Source organism: Camarhynchus parvulus, chromosome 26, assembly GCF_901933205.1.
Source record: "Camarhynchus parvulus chromosome 26, STF_HiC, whole genome shotgun sequence".
Classification (NCBI taxonomy): Eukaryota; Metazoa; Chordata; class Aves; order Passeriformes; family Thraupidae; genus Camarhynchus; species Camarhynchus parvulus.
In genome coordinates, this window is record NC_044596.1 from 2,157,781 (window position 1) to 2,174,399 (window position 16,619).

The window sequence follows — 16,619 nt, forward strand, 5'->3', positions numbered from 1 at the left end:
GGCAAGGGACAGAACTGATGTCTGGAGCAGCAGCAGCAGCAGCAGCAGCAGTGTGGTTGTGTCCTCAAAGTGACCTCAGGCAAAGCTGGGGAGCCTCAAGGACTCCAAACCTGAGTCCTCCAGCCCCAGCTGGACATGCCCAAGGTGCAGCTGCTCTCCATGGGGCTGGATTCATCCCAGGCTGGACTATTTGGTGGCTTTGTGAGAAGCTGGTGCTGGCAGGATGATTTGTGGCATCAGAGGTGAGGATAACCCTGGTTTCAGGAGCATCAGGAGGCCTACAAAGGGATACTGCAACAAACCTGGCCCAGATAAAGCACTTTCAAGGGAAAAATAAGTGTTAAAGGAAAGAAGAAAAGCAGCACACATCGTTCCCTTCTTGCCTACTTGTTTTTTCTTAATATAAATCCCAAGCTGATTTTTAAATCAGAATAAAATAAAGTTTGAATCAGAGTTCAGTGTTCAGTGGCAGGGTGAGCTGACCTGACCCACCACACCTCCAGCCAGGGGGAGGACCCAGAGGGGACCACAGGTACAGGAGCTTCTCTTGGCAGTGGAACAAAGCTGAGCACCTAAAGCTGACCATGGAATTCCCAGAGAGCTGTAGCTCCATTGCAAGTCCTTGGAACAGCTTCCCATGGGATGCAGGGCTCTGAGGTTCCTTTCCTTACCTTAAATCCCCAGACCATGCTGATGTCTGGAGGGAGGTGCCCCACCTGACCCTAAACTACCTTATCTGTCTCATTTTTAATTAAGACCAAAATTAACAGTGCATCCCAAAGCCACAAAACATCCTCCCTGAGCCTTGCACCAGGCTCCAGCTGAGGCATGAACTAGAAAGTTGCCTCTTTTTTTCCTCCTAAATCACCCAACATCTGCTTCTCAGAATCTGATTAACTAATATCCTTCAGCGGAAATCCCTGCCCGTGGAAAATCATAATAATAACAAAAAAACCACGCGAGGGAGAGCGACGGTGAAAGAGAAAGGTCATTTGGAGGGAGAGTTGGTGTTTTACCCATCACATCCCAGCGAGTCGGGGCTGTGGTTTCCACCAGGCTCTCCGCACCCAGTGAAACCTTCCTCCCTGCAGTCCCCTCCTCCTCCTCCTCCTCCTCCTGTGACCTCCTGAACAATGTCCATCCCTGTGACCGTGTTCACAGGGGTCCGAGGATGAGGAAAGGGATGAGGATCTGACTCCATGTTTCAGAAGGCTTGATTTATTATTTTATGATATATATTATATTAAAACTGTACTAAAAGAATAGAAGAAAGGATTTCATCAGAAGGCTAGCTAAGAATAGAAAAAGAAGGAATGAATAACAAGGACAGAGAGTCCGAGCCAGCTGACTGTGATTGGCCATTAATTAGAAACAACCACATGAGACCAATCACAGATGCACCTGTTGCATTCCACAGCAGCAGATAATCATTGTTTACATTTTGTTCCTGAGGCCTCTCAGCTTCTCAGGAGGAAAAATCCTCATAAAAGGTGTCTGTGACACATCCCCAAGGTTTTTTCCAGATTGTTGGAGGTGTGGAGCCTCTTCTCCCCCTGTCCTGTCCCCTGCCCTCCCCATCATCATCCCTGGGTGGGATGAGAAAGGAGGAGATTGTCTCCTCTGCCCTCCCACACCCACACCAGCACCTGCAAGGACTTACCTGGCCAGGGCATGGAAGCGCCAAGGCTCTCAGCATCTGGGGAGAGAGTGATCAAACACAGACAGGGATGTGTAGGGTGAGAAAAAAGCCCAGCCATACCCTGGGAAGGCGCCTTTGGGCGGACAATGTCATTGGAAAGGCTCCTGTCTGTCTTTGCTCCAGCGGGGAATTGGCAGCCCCGCGCCTAAGCCGGGCTTTGGCAGGCGCGGCCGTGGGGGCTCGGCCCCTCCATCCCCCCGGGAGCCCCGGAACCAGCCGGGGCTCCATGGAAAGGCGCTGGGGACACCCTGTCCCCACTCCCCATCGCCCAGGGAGGGGGGTTCGGGCTCCCACCTCCTGTCCCCACCCGCCGGCGGCGAGACGGGGGAGGAGGACGTGCCCTTCTGGCGGATGCCACCTTTAATCCCCAATAATGCTGCGGATGGTCCAGCGCGGACAAGTCTTGTCCGTGACGTGGCGAGGTCTGAGCTGGTCCCCGGGAGAGGGGGGACAGCGACCCGCACACCGCTGCCACCCCGGGAGAGGGATTTACAGCTCTTTTGTAGGTATTATTATAAAATAAATGGCTTTAAAAAGAGGAGGAGGGGAGGGGAAAGCCCAAGGGTTGGAGCATCCCCCGCTGCCCACCTACCTCTCGCCTGTGGTCGTGGGGACAGCGGGCGCTTTTCCAGGAGGGGACAGTGCCACCACCACCACGTGGGACATGTCCGTCCCCGCCCCGGGGTGACTGGGACCAGTTGCAGCAGTGGGTACAGCTGGCACAGCCCAGCAAAGGGCATCGGTGCCGGGGAGAGGGAGAGGAGGGACCTGGCCCTTCCTCACGCCTGGGGGCAGCTGGGTGCTGGCTCCGACCCCAGCGCCACCGGGCTTGTCACCTCCAGGAATTGATAAATAAGTAAATATTTATTTATTAATGGACAGGACCGGGCAGGTTATCAGGAGTCGTTAAAATAACCGGGACTTTTGTTTTCTTTCCCTGTTTTTTTTCTTCCTTTCCATTCCGGAGCCTGCTACTGCTCACGGCTATCTCGCCTTGGGTGCTCCAGAGTGATTTCATCCCCGCTGGCCTCACCCAGGGCTGGACCCCGCCTCTACCTTCACCCAGGTTATCTCCCCACCCTCCTCTTCCTCCTCCGTCCCCTCCTCGCCCTCCAGGGGTTGGCACATTTCTACCCGCAGGCTTCAGCCTGAATTCCTGAATTCCTCCTCGGTGACGTTCCTTTGCTCTTGAGGGACCCGCTCACCTCGATTTCCCCCCCTCCAGCATCCTTTTCTGTCCTCTGAGCTATTTCTCCTCTCATGGCGTTAATGAGCACATTAAACCGCCCTGTCCCCGAGGAGAGCCCGGCTTGGAGCATCCTACAGACATCTCCAGCCTCCCGTGATGGAAAGGGGACAGGAGATTATCCGGACCTTTGATCAGGTCCTTCAGGGAGGCTTTATGATTTTATACACCGTTTTCTCTACCCCTACAAACCACAGCCCTTGTATTTACCCTCGTCCCAGCAAGGGCATCTATTAACAAAAAAATAATTCAATTTCTATTCCTGGCACCTTGTGTCCATCTCACCTCCAATCCCAGTTTTGGAAGGGCTTTGACCACAGCGTGATGGGGGCTGTAGGTAAAATCTGACCTTTTTTGGTGTTTTGTTTTAGGGGTCTTTTTTTGTTGTTGTTGTTGTTGGTTTTTTTTAATTTGTTTGTTTTGGTTTGGTTTAGTTTGGTTGGTTTTTGGGGGGGGGGGTTCTGTTTTGTTTTTAGTTTTGGTTTTGGGTTTTTTGTAGGTTTTTTGGGGGGGTGGGTTTTTTTGGGGGTTTTTTGTTTTGTTTTTGTTTTTTTTTGGGGGTTTTTTTTGTAGGGGTTTTGTTTGGTTTTCTTTTGTTTTGTTTTTTGGTTGTTTTTTTTTTTTGTTTTGTTTTTTGGGGGGTTTTTTTTTTTGTTTTTGTGGGGTTTTTTTGTTTATTTTTGTGGTTGGTTTTTTGTTTTTTCCCCAAAATCTACTTGGAACTAGCCAGGGTCACTTCCCGCACCGGGGCAAAGAGCAGCTGTGGCTGAGGGAAATGCAGAGCATAAAAAGCATCCAGAAGAGCAGTGGATCTGGGTTGTGCTGGGGCTAAGGAGTTTTAGCAAGACCTCTCTGATAACGGGGATATCCCTGGAGTGAAAGCAGCGCTGTGGTCCAGGGCACACGGGCACGGGGGGAGATGCCCGGTATAACATCCCTGCCTGCCAGAAACGGGGCAGTTACACAATTCCCTCCTCTCCGGGACACCCCCGGGACAGCTCTGCCTTTGCATCCCGCCAAGGTGACTCTAAACACCCGCTTGGCTCCAAGGATTTCAGTTCCCCCCCAGCCAGGCTGCCCCAGGCGCTCCTCTCCCTCTAATCCCCGCTCCTGGAACCGCCGGCTCTGCTGGGATTTATCCCCCAGACAAATTCGGGCCCTGAGGGTGTCCAGCATCCGGGATGGAGCAGAATCCAGCAAGTCCTGTGCGGGATCACTCTGACACCAGAGGGGAGACAAAACACCCCCGAGCCTGTCCGAGAGCACAGAGGGATTAGCTGGCAGAGGAGGAATTTTTGGCAGCAGGTCCCTGAATTATTGTTTGGACAGGGAGCTTAACTTTCCCTGTGGGAAATAGCGCTGGAGACTGAGGAGCTCATCCCTCCCCTTCCCTTTGATGTGGCATGGGATGGGCTGGAGGAGGCTGGAGGGGTCCTGCAGGTCCTGTCCTGCAGTGGAACCAGGCAGTTGAGGCAGAGTGGAAATTTTCCAGGGTAGAAATCCATTTTGATTTAGGTGAAATGTACATTTTTGAGTTGAGTCTGTGGTTAGAAAACACAGCTATTTAGCCTGACTGCAGAACCTAAGCTCAGAGAAACTGCTTCAGTGAAGGACAGAGATAATGAGGGGGAGACAGATGGAGACAGAGACTGCTGTGAGAGCAGCTCAACCTGACCTAGGAATTCTTTCCGATAAAGAAGAACTAGCAGCAAAATGTCACGCGAAATTCCTAAAAATGAATATGTATGAACCTATTGTGAAATTGTACGCATATGGATTTGAGAGGGGGATAAAAAGGGACCTGAAGTCCCCAGAAATACCCATGTCATTTGGAGGGGAACCATTCCCACACGGATTCCCACACGCATCCAGCGCTGTAATAACAAACATAGCGGCTTTACAACTTTAACAAAAGTTGTGGAGTTTCGATTATCTCCTCAGAACACAGCGACACTTTCTTTGCTTTCCCTGAATTCCCGAGCAGAACTGTGAAATCCGTGTGAGCCTGCACCGGCTCCGGGCCACGGAGCAGCTCAGGGCACTAATGAGCCTCTGCTAATTGTCCTCTCTTTGCGGCACTAATTACCTGGGCTTCGCTAATTCCAGCCCCGCGGCTCTGGGATGGAGCTCAGGTGGCTCCACAGCGTCTCCACCAAGGGAATTTTTCTTATTTCTCATCCCAGCTAATTGAAGCGCCCCTCAATTAGCAACATCAGGAGGGCTGGATGTTGGGGGGTGCAGGGTGTAAAATCACACCCCAGACCCTTGAACGCCCTCGATTAGGGCTGGGTAATTAATATTGGAGCTCTGATTGCAGCAGGGGATATCCTTGGAGGCTCAGGGAGGTGCCCTGGGCATCTGGCACTGATGGAGCGGGGCAGGAATCATCTCTGGAAGGAAAACAAGGAGCTGCTGGGTTTGCTGTGAGAACCTGTGGCTCATCCTCCTCCTCCTCAGGAGAGGAGTTTGCAAATGGAACTCTTTAAATCCCAAGCAAATGTGTGCAGCTGTGAGGGAATAAGCAGGAGGGGAGATGGTGGTAGTTCATGAATGATGAAAACACAGGAAAGAATAATTCAGATATTCCAGGGGATGATGGGATCTGGCAAAAGCTGCCTCTGCTTTCGAGTTCTGACTGTGGGAACAGTGGAGAAGTGGAAAAGGGGCCAAAATCCACTGAAATAATGGTGTGGCTCAGAGCAATCCCAGGGTTTGTGCAGCCCCAGGAGAGCCCAGGGCTTAGGAGCAGCCAGACCTGAATTCTCTTTGCTGCTAAAAGCAGAGGTTAAAGTTTGTCTGTGGCAAGGGAGGGGGGCAGGATGAACCTCAACATTTAAACACATAAATTGTCTTTAAACTGAAAGAAAGTGGGTTCAGATGAGGTATTTGGGACAAATTCTTCCCTGGGAGGGTGCTGAGGCCCTGGCACAGCTGTGGCTGCCCCTGGATCCCTGGAAGTGCCCAAGGCCAGGCTGGGAGCAACCTGGGACAGTGGAAGGCGTCCCTGCCATGGCAGGGCTGGGACAGGATGGGCTTTAAGGTCCTTTCCAGCCCAAACCACCCTGAGATTCCATGAAATTGCACCAGGCAACAAATTATGAGCCTGAGCAAGCAGCCACCAGCTCCTGAGGGCTGCTTCCATCTCCGTGCCTCAGTTTCCCCAGGGCTGTGGGTGTCCATAAAGCCAGGCAGGAGCTCCCCAGAACAAGATGTACATGAAGAAGGCCCCCAGCAGGATTCCCAGTGTCCATCACTGCAGACAGAGATGTGTCCATCCAGACCCCTGCAGCCCTCCCCACTTTTCATACCTCCTTCTGATTTCTCCGCCCGTATTTTATTTTATATATATATTAAATAAATCTATATATTAAATAAATCTATATATTATATAGATACAATATAGTATATATATAAATCTATATATTATAGAGATATAATGTATATATCTTTATATATATAGTAAATAAATCTATATATTATATAGATATAATATAGTATATATATAAATCTATATATTATAGAGATATAATGTATATATCTTTATATATATAGTAAATAAATCTATATATTATAGAGATATAATATAGTGTATATATAAATCTATATATTATAGAGGTATAATGTATATATCTTTATATATATAGTAAATAAATCTATATATTATATAGATATAATATGGTATATATAAAAATCTATATATTATAGAGATACATATATCTTTATAAAGATATTAAATAAATATATATATTTTAAAAATCTGATTATCAGAGAGCTCAGTACATACAGTACACACAAGGAGACAGATGAACCCTTTCTTATACCCAGCCATGGAGTCCAAAATTAATCAGCTCTGGATTAACCGGGTCAGGATGTAATTTAATAAGCAGCGAGGGCGAGCTCCTGCTCGGAGGGAGCCGGCGGGGTCCCGCTCGCTCCGGGTGTGTCCTGAGAGCCGCCCCAGCCCAGCGCAGGGAGCAGGAAAAGCCAGATGGGATCAAATCAGCCCTGCGGCGGTGCCGGCTGCTCCACCGAGGCACAGGGACAGGGACAGGACAGGGACAGGCTGGGACCCGGCCAGGCTTGGCTCCAGCTGAGCCCTGCTCATCTTCCCTGCCCTCCGAGCCGGGTTTTAGCCTGATTCAGGAAAAGATTGAAATGGATTTTTGGCTGTGAGGTGCTGCAGTGGCTCTTTGGGGATGCTGAGCGGGCTCTTTGGGGGCTGGGGCTCTGCCCCCCCTGGGATTCACGGAGCAGTTGCTGCTGCCAAGTGTTGGACGCACTCCGGAAGCGGCTGATGGATGGACACACGGACACAAAGGTCTGAACCAGCAGAGGTGTGGAAAAGGAGGTGCATGGAGTGACCTCTTCCCTTTGGAGCATCCCGGCGCCTGCCTGGGGCCGGGGCAGGCTGCCCCCCTCCTGCTTACTGCCCTGTAACACGAGAAAGAACCCGAGCCCGAATCGATGGGAAACTTTCCCAGCGTGTCCCAAAGCGCTGGGACAGAGGCAGAGCCGCCCCCTGCTCCCACCCCAGGGCAGCATCCGAGCTCGGGGCTGTCACCTCGCTCTGCTCCCGGCGGTGAGCAAAGGACTTCGCCCCCCCCTCGAAATCTGCACCGGCAGCAAACCCTGGAGGAGGTCGGCGGCCAAAGCCAAAAATGGAGAGAAGGTTTAAATGGAAAGCAATAGGAAGCCGCTAATGGGGTCAGACAGATCCTGCATTGATCCCGGTTTCTGCAGCAGCAGCACTGAGAGCAGCCTGAGAGGTGGCAGCTTTGGGGTCCCGGTGTCACTCCAGCCTGGTGGCTTCATGTGCTGAGCCAGAGCCACTGCAGAGGTCAGGGCAGCCCCCAGCCCAGCCCAGCAACCCCCACGGCGACCCCCGGGAGAGGACATGGGAATTCGGACCCACCACAAGTAATCAGGACTCAAAGTGATTGAGATGACGCCAGTGAGAGCCTCTGACTGCTGGTAAATCCAGGGTTCCTCAGCACTCACCCCGTGCTTAGGAACACTTCACCCTCTCTGCTTCTCCAAGGACAAACTAAACTTCCCCCCGGTCACCACCATCCGAAAAATACCCACCAAAAGAAAGAAAAACACCATCTGACTGCCCCGAACCCACCCACCAAACTCTCCTCTCTGCCCCCAAACTTCCCCTGACCACGACAGCAGCTGAGCCCAAGAGGGGAGCAACAAACCCGGTTTTAGCATCACTCCTCTCCGGGGTTCCTCACAGCACTCACCCCATGCTCAGGAACACTTCACCCTCCTGCTTCTCCAAGGACAAACTAAACTTCCCCCCGGCCACCACCATCCAAAAAATACCCACCAAAAAAAAGAAAAACCAACATCTGACTGCCCCGAACCCACCCACCAAACTCTCCTCTTCTCTCCCTCTAAATTTGCCCCAGGGCCACGACGGCGGCTGAGCCCAAGAGGGGAGCAACAAACCCGGTTTTGGCATCGTCCTCATCTCCAAGGACAAACTAAACTTCCCCCCTGTCACCACCATCCGAAAAATACCCACCAAAAAAGAGAAAAACCAACATCTGACTGCCCCAAACCCAATCACCAAACTCTCCTTTCCTCTGCCCCCAAACTTCCCCTGACCACGACGGCAGCTGAGCCCAAGAGGGGAGCAACAAACCCGGTTTTGGCATCGTCCTCATCCTCCTCGGGCGTGCGGGGTGCCCGTGCTCCCATGGCCGCCTCCCGGCCGGGGCTGCCCGGCGGAGCTGCCCCTCCGCCCGTGCCGGAGCTCGGGGATGCTCCAGCCTCGCCTCTCCTGCGGGGCAGCGCGGGGATGCTCCAGCCTCTCCTGCGGAAAGGCGATGCCGGTGCCCACGTGAGCCCGGTGGGACTCCTTGCCCTCGTTCTCCTTGTGCCTGAAATGGGTTTTTTATGCTCCCTCGCTGGTCCTGCCTGGCAGCAGCATCGGCAGCCAGGGCTCCAGCGCTCCTCTTTCATGTCTACAAAGAGGTTTGAGGCCTCTGCTTTCCCTGTGAGGAGCAGGGTGGAGCAGAGGAAGAGGAGGTGATGCCCAGATGTGACCCTTTGTGTCCCCTCTGGGCAGGGCTGCTCACTGCTCTGCGCAGGCAGCAGGACGGGGCTCACAGGGACCTGGTTCTTTTGCACCCATGGAGAGAAAATCTGGAAAAGCAGGAGCCTGCTGTTTTCCACAGAGAGAAAATCTGGAAAAGCAGGAGCCTGCAGTGCTCCCAGCACCAGCATGGGCACACAGCAAGCACCAGGCAGGTGGAGGCACCCCCGGGGCCCCTCTGGCCCTTTGTCCAGGCACTTCCTCACCCAGGCCTGGCTTTTCTCTGGGACACAGGAAAATCCTCTGTTCCCAGAGCTGTGATTGCCAGCACTGAGCTCCCACACTGCTGAAGCTCCAGGAGCCAGAGCTGCTTCCCCAGGGCTTTTGCCATCCTGTTTTTCTATGGCCAGGGGGAGTTGTTCATCCATGAGACCCTCTGGGGGTGGCACACCTCCATGGACAGCTCCAGGTCCAGCAGGTGCTGGGCAGAGCTCTGGATGTGGCCACAACCCCTCTGTTATTCCAATGGGACTGTGAGCATCACCCACCAGCCCATGTGAGGCAGCCCAGCTGCTGTTCCAAACCTCTGCCCGTTTTTCCAGCAGGATTTCATGAAACCACAACAATTTCCCTTCCTATGTGTTCCCCCAGCTCTGCCTTCCTTCCCTGCCCCAAAACTTCCCAAACAAAGGCGAAAACATCACCCTGGGAAGGGATTGGACACACAGGGATGGGGGAGCACCAGCCAGGGCATTTCCTGACTGACCTCCAAAAGTCATCTGCATCCTGAATCCTCCTGCCAGCATCTTGGGATGCAGAGTTTTCCCTCAAGCTCTATTCCAGCCTGTGTAATTGGGGCAGGTTTCCATGCTGTGCTGCTGAACTGGGATAGGAAAATATTGAGATCAGCCTGCACGGAGCCCTTGCAGAGGCAGTGGGGTGTGCAAAGCTGGGGTCTCCCAAAGATGCTGCTCCAGAGAAAACCCAAGGAAATAAAAGGAATCCTGGAAAAACAGGTCTGGAAAATCACCCCCAAAATGTGGAAAAAAGATCTAAAAAAAAAAAAAAAAGGCAAAAAGCCTCCCTGTGGATCCCTGCTCCCCTGGCAGCCCCAGGCTCCTCTCGGGAAGCTGGAGCTGATTTTGCCTCCGAGCAGTTTACCAGTCTCCTTCCCATGACCTTTACAAACAGATGCACTGGCATGGGCTGGCCTGGTCCCCACTGCCCAGCCAGGCCAAAGGCACAGCTGCATCCCAGGAGCTGAATTCCACCTTGGGATGCAATGGGACATCAGTCACAGGGCACAGACACAGAGCCTTGCCTATCAAAGCTGCAGTTTTAACCCATTTTGGGGTTGGAGCAGCTCAGCCCAGGAACCCCAATCCTATCTCTCTGAGAATCAGCAAGATGATAATTTTTCCCCTATTAAAAACCTGCCTCTGATCCCTCTGAGCTCTGCCACCCATCCCTGACCCCAGGGACTGGTTTTCCATGGACTTTTGCAGTTGTTTGGAGGATGGAAGCACTGGTAGAGAGAGCAGTGAGCGCTGAGCCAGAACCAGGACTGGCTCCTGCACTGACCCACAGCACCAGGGAGGACATCCTAAACCAGACCCTCAGAAAATCAGGTTATTCCTCACCTCGAAGTACAAACTGTACCAAATCCATGGAACCAGCAGCAGTTTTGAGCCAATATTCCCACCCCACACCCAGCTCTGTGTCACTGGGGATTCCCACATTCCCTCCTTGTGATCACCTAAAATGTCCCTCTCATTCCCAAGCCAACCTAAAAAGAGACATCCCATTAACTATTATTATTATTATTATTATTATTATTATTATTATTATTATTATTATCATCATCATCATCATCATCATCATCATCATCATCATTATTGCAGCCTGAACCTGACATCATCTTTCCTGCACCCCATCCCCTCCCAGTTTAATTCATCCCAACACTGCTTCGGGATTGAAGTGACTCCTTGGCAGCCATGGATTTCAGCCTGTCAGAAATCCTGATGAATTATTTCACTCCAGGTCCTCACAGTTTAATTGGAGCAGGCTGAAGGCAACCAATATTTCCTCTGAATGTTCAATGCCCTCGCTGTTCCTTGCACACATTCCCATAAAGCAGATTACAGAAAGCAGCTGAGGATTTTCTAATGGAAGCCTTGCAAAGCATTCAAAGCCATTAAAAAAGATCACAGCCAAAGGTAACCACTTTATTTAAGTCTTGGAAGAGAAAGAGAGGCTGTAAATGCTCAAAGCACAGAGTGTCTCTGTCTGGGGTTGGGCACAGACCCAAGAGCAGCCAAAACTCCTGTATCAGCACAAGTTGGTCTAAAACCACGAACCCAGCACCAATTTAGCTGGAGATAAAATGGAAACCTTTTCAATCAGGTGATTCTTCCACATCCTACTGTCAATAAAGTAAAATAAATGGCTTAATATAGGTGGGAACTTTCCCAGCTGGGTGTTGGGCTCAGGTTCATTTCCAGGATATCATCAGTGGAGTCTACAAGCAGAGAAAACACAATAAAAGCCATCACTCACCTGCAGCCCTGCTCAGGCAGCCCAGCTTACAGCCCTTCCTCGGGGAAGAGGAGGATCCCAGGGGTTCTGGACATGGCAGGTCCCTGCACGTCTCTGACACACAGGTAAGGATTGGGGTTTGTCTCAGGAAAGACTCAGATTCGGAAATCCTACACCCCAGTGAAACCCTACCTTGCCTCGCTGCCCTTGGATTTAAAGGAAACACAGGGAGAAATGTGGTGCTGCAAACAGGGCTGGGAGCGGCTCCACACAGGGCGGAACTCAGCCCCAAAATGCCCCAAACCCCCCCAAACCTCCAGCTGCCACCCCCAGGGGAGGACTTCGACCACGTAGGAACTAATGAGCTAAAAATGGGAATGAAAGAACTTTTACATTAAATACATCACCTTGAGGGTTGCAGGTTACTGTGGAAGACAGTCCAAGTGGAAGAGTAACCAGGCTGGTGTTTAACATGTTTACAACACTTCCTTACCCCTTTGGGTTCCTCAGAGATGCAGCCATCCAAGGTCCAGTTTCAGAAGAATCACATTCTGGATTGCTGCCTCAGGGTCTGGCTTTCCTCCTTTATATTGAAAGCTGGAGCTAGAACTGATAGGGTCTCTAATTCTTACTGATTAATCAACATAATTAATAAACCAGTTTAATTAACTAATAATAATATTAATTAGTTAACTATATAATATATATTAATAATATATATTTATACTATATATAAATATAATATATCTTATAGTATATAGTATATTTATATAATATAATATAGTATTATATAGTATTATATTATATTATATTATATTATATTATATTATATTATATTATATTATATTATATTATATTATATTATATTATATTATGAATATATATCTTATATATAAATATACTACTAATATATATTTATATTATATATAAATATATAATATATATACTAATAAGAATTAACCAATAATCACTAATAATTAATCAACATAAATAATAAACCAGTTTAATTAACTAATAAACAGACAACTGCGTCCGATTTACATTATTTCGCTTGCAATTACACACAGCTACAAAGCTACCACTTATCAGTGCTAAATCCTATTAATTACACATAACTACTACTGGAATCCTATTAATTACCAATAACTACTGTCCCCCCAGGGATCCCTTCAGAGCCTGGGAACAGATTTATCCCATTGTTGCTCCATGGGCAGGACTCTTATGGAGGGAGGGAGTCCCTTGGCATTGAGGGATTTCCCCCTGTTTTCAAGATCAACATTTACATTTTAAGACCAAACGACACCCAAGTGTCCAGGAGCTCTTCCCTGCCCAGGTGTGGGCTGTAGTCCAGGCCCTGGGTCCCACCAGGGTGTGCTGCTGCCTCAATGGGGGCTGCAAGGCTTTGGGATCTGGCCTTGACCTCTTCCCTGTGCAATGCTTTAGGGCCACGAGGCCAAAACTTTGGGATTTGGTTGACTTGAGACCTGTCTGTGTCCCAAAGAGGCTCTGGGAGATTTTCAGGGGGTTTCCAGGAGACACTGAGCCCCCCACACTGTGGGGAGCAGGAAAAGGGGCCCCACATCAGCTCTGAGCACCCCAATCTATGGGGATCATGAAAAGGGGCCCTGCATTCATCTCTGAGCATCCCACACTGTGGGGAACAGGAAAAGGGGCCCCACATTAGCTCAAAGGCAGTGCTGGGGAAGAGGTGACAAAAACCCCAAGGGTGCAGAAGGGTCTTCCCTTTAGCCAAGACCCAGCTCATTCCCTGAGCACTTCTTGGTGCTGCAGGAGATTTTGGCTGCTCTGGTGGCTCCTTCCAAGCCTGTAGTGTGGTGTCCTGGTCAGCTTTATGCCAGGAATATGCGGGATGTGTTAAACCCCTCTTCTCCTGGGGGAAGAAGGTACAGGCTGATGTCACGGACATCTTTTATGGAAAATCCTTTCCTCAGGATTTTTCCTCCTGAGAAGCTGAGAGGCTTCAGGAACAAAATTTAAACAATGGTTATCTGCTGCTGTGGAATGCAACAGGTGCATCTGTGATTGGTCCATGTTGGTTGTTTCTAATTAATGGCCAATCACAGCCCAGCTGGCTTGGACTCTCTGTCTGAGCCACAAGCCTTTGTTATCATTCTTTCTTTTTCTATTCTCAGTCTTCTGATGAAATCCTTTCTTCTATTCTTTTAGTATAGTTTTAATGTAATATATATAATAAAATAATAAATCAAGCCTTCTGAAACATGGAGTCAGCTCCTCATCTCTTCCCTCATCCTCGGACTCCTGTGAACACCATCCCAGGCTGAGGCTGCAGCGTGACCAGGAGCTTGCAGAGCAGCATGGATGGGCCTCCCCCACCTCTCCTTGCCACACTGAGCTGACCCACACCTCGGTGCTCACCCTCACATCCAACCCCACAGAAATCAGGGCCAGCAGGTGCTGCAGGAAAGCTCCACGCCTTGCCCACTGGGCTTTAACCCAGCTCAGGAGGAAACCCCAAAGTCCAAGCTCATCCTTCAAGCACCAGGCAGGGCTGTGCAGGCCCAGCACCCTCGGAGGTGGCACTGCCCTGGGTATTTCCCAGAGGTTCCTGTTACACTGCAGCCATGGGAATCTCATTAATTACTGGTTCTGCTGAATGGTGGTAACGAAGGCCCAGGACACATCAAGAATCATGTTCGCATGGCAAAGTGGCACAGGAGCACCCCCGGAGGGTGATGCTCCACAGAAAGGCCTGAAGTTGTTACAAGGACGTCAGGAGACTTGATACAAAGGGCTGCCTTATGAATAGCTAATGGGGGAATAAATTATGCACCCACTCGGCTGGATTGGGTTTCTCCCTCCTCACTGCACCCTGACACCCCCATCACCCCCCTGCTCTCTGCTTTCTGTCCCACCTGCTTCTTTCTTCCCCTTATTTTTGCATTTGGCAGGATTTTTAATGTCTTTACCCATCGCCAAAAGCTTCAAAGCCAAGTCCAGCCTGTCCCTGGGTGATGCCAGAGCAGGATCAGGCACCACCCTGAGCCCTCTCTGGGGAAGGTTGGACACTTCTCCCATCCCAGCAGAGCTTCTCCCTCTCCCAGAGACCCCTTGACGCCCTGGAAACCTGAAAGAGAAGCTTCAGGCAGCAAAACAAAAGCCTCCCAGCGTGGCTTTCTGCAGGATGTGCTGTGCCCTGCCTGCCATCTGCCCGAGCTGCCCGTGGTGAGGGCAGCCAGGCAGCAGCAGCTCCGTGCTGGCCATGCTCCAGCAGCTCCTGGGCAGGAGAGGGACGGGTTCAAGAGCCTGAATGGGAGATGTGGGGCTCCAGGCAGCTCTCCAAAATGCAGTTTATTCCATCCTAGAGGTTACAGGAGTCCAGGGTTGTCGGCGACAGAGCTGTGCTACATCTGTCAGCTCCAGCTGCAGGCAGGCCTGGAGACCCACATCCCCTAACTCAGGCTCTTACTAATGGCACCTCATGTTGAGCATCACTGTAAGAGCCTGAATGAGAGATGTGGGACTCCAGGCAGCTCTTCAAAATGCAGTTTATTCCATCCAAGATGTCACAGCAGTCCAGGGTGGTGGGTGACAGAGCTGTGCCTACAGCTGTCAGCTCCAGCTGCAGGCAGGCCTGGAGACCCTTTGGTTTTGGTTACATTGCATTATACAATGCATTGTATATATATATTATATAATGCATGCTTTTCTTTTGGTTACAATGCATTATAAACTTTTCTTTGCTGAGCATCTTAATACAGTAGAACCAATCTATACCTTAACTATTATCTATAGTCCATCATAACTACTGTAATTACCATATTCATGTTACTGTTCTCCAATCACACAAAGTCAGTACATTACAGTTTAAGCTAGAAGTTGTTTTCCAGTTTTCTTGCAGTGGAAAATTCTGAGACCTTTTTCTACTTGCCACATTTGCTGACTTGTTTGCCTGTGCTATCTTTCTGCTTGGTAAAAATATCTTGTTTAAAGTAAGTTTATCCTTTCCTCTAAGTCATAAAAACCCCTTCTAACTTACACACCTTTTGCCTCTTTAGTTATCCAGTAAGACTGGCTCAGCAATTCTTTTCTTCTATATCAAAACTTACTTCTATCTCTATTCCTTTATCAAACTCTACATTTAAAAATCTTTCTGCCAAGCATAGATATCTGTGAGACTTTCTTGTCAAACTTTAATCCTTTGGGGAAAGCTGGGAGAGGCCATGGAGAGGGAGAAAAGCGGGATGTCTCCATGTATTGAGGGACATCGGGTTCCCGACACCCCCAAAGTCCAGACCAGGAGAGGGGAAAGCTGAGATTAACTCGGAAAAGGAGCTTTGGGGGTGTCCCCGTTCCCTGCGCGGCTCCACCGCCGCCGCAGCGCTGCGCGGCCCGGGGCGGGCCCGGATGTGTCCTGTCAATGCATTTGCAGCCGGATAACGCAGCAGCTGCTGGGGCTGCTGGCGGGCAGGGAGTGCCACCCGCTCCTATTTCAGCTGGGACAGCAATTCCCCTCTCGCTTCCCGAGTCCCGTTTCCCTCTAGGCTGATCCGCTGCGCTCCTTCCCCGCAGATGCTCCAAACCCGGCCGGGAGCGCACACGCAGCGTGCCAGAGGGAGCCAAAGGCTGTGCAAGGGTGTGTTTGGTTGAATGAGAGTGTGCTTGGTTGAATCTCTCGGATCCCACCCTCCCTGAGCCCCAGGGCCGGCTCCCGGCAGCCAGGAGCATGGAGAGCACGGAATGCTCACACGGGGAAACCCGCGCTCCTGCTTGGGGACTTCGGGGACAGGTCCGGGCACAGCCACGTCCCCAAAGCACCGAGGAGGTGAAGAGCATCACCAGGAGCAGCACCCCAGCCCCTGGCCCAGCTCTTTAAGCAGAGGACGATCGTCCCTTTCCCCAGCACTCCCCTGTAGGAGCGTCGTGGGGTAGGACGGTGGGGATGGATGGAGACGAGAGATCTCTGCAGCCAGGGCTGGGAACTTGGGGTTTATTGCAAAGGGCCTGGGTGCAGGGCCCTGCTGGGAGCTGCCAGCCACAGCTGGAGCAGGACTGAGAGAAGAGAGGGAGAGAGGATGAGAGGGTAAGGGAGTAAAAGAGTAAGAGCATAAGGGAGT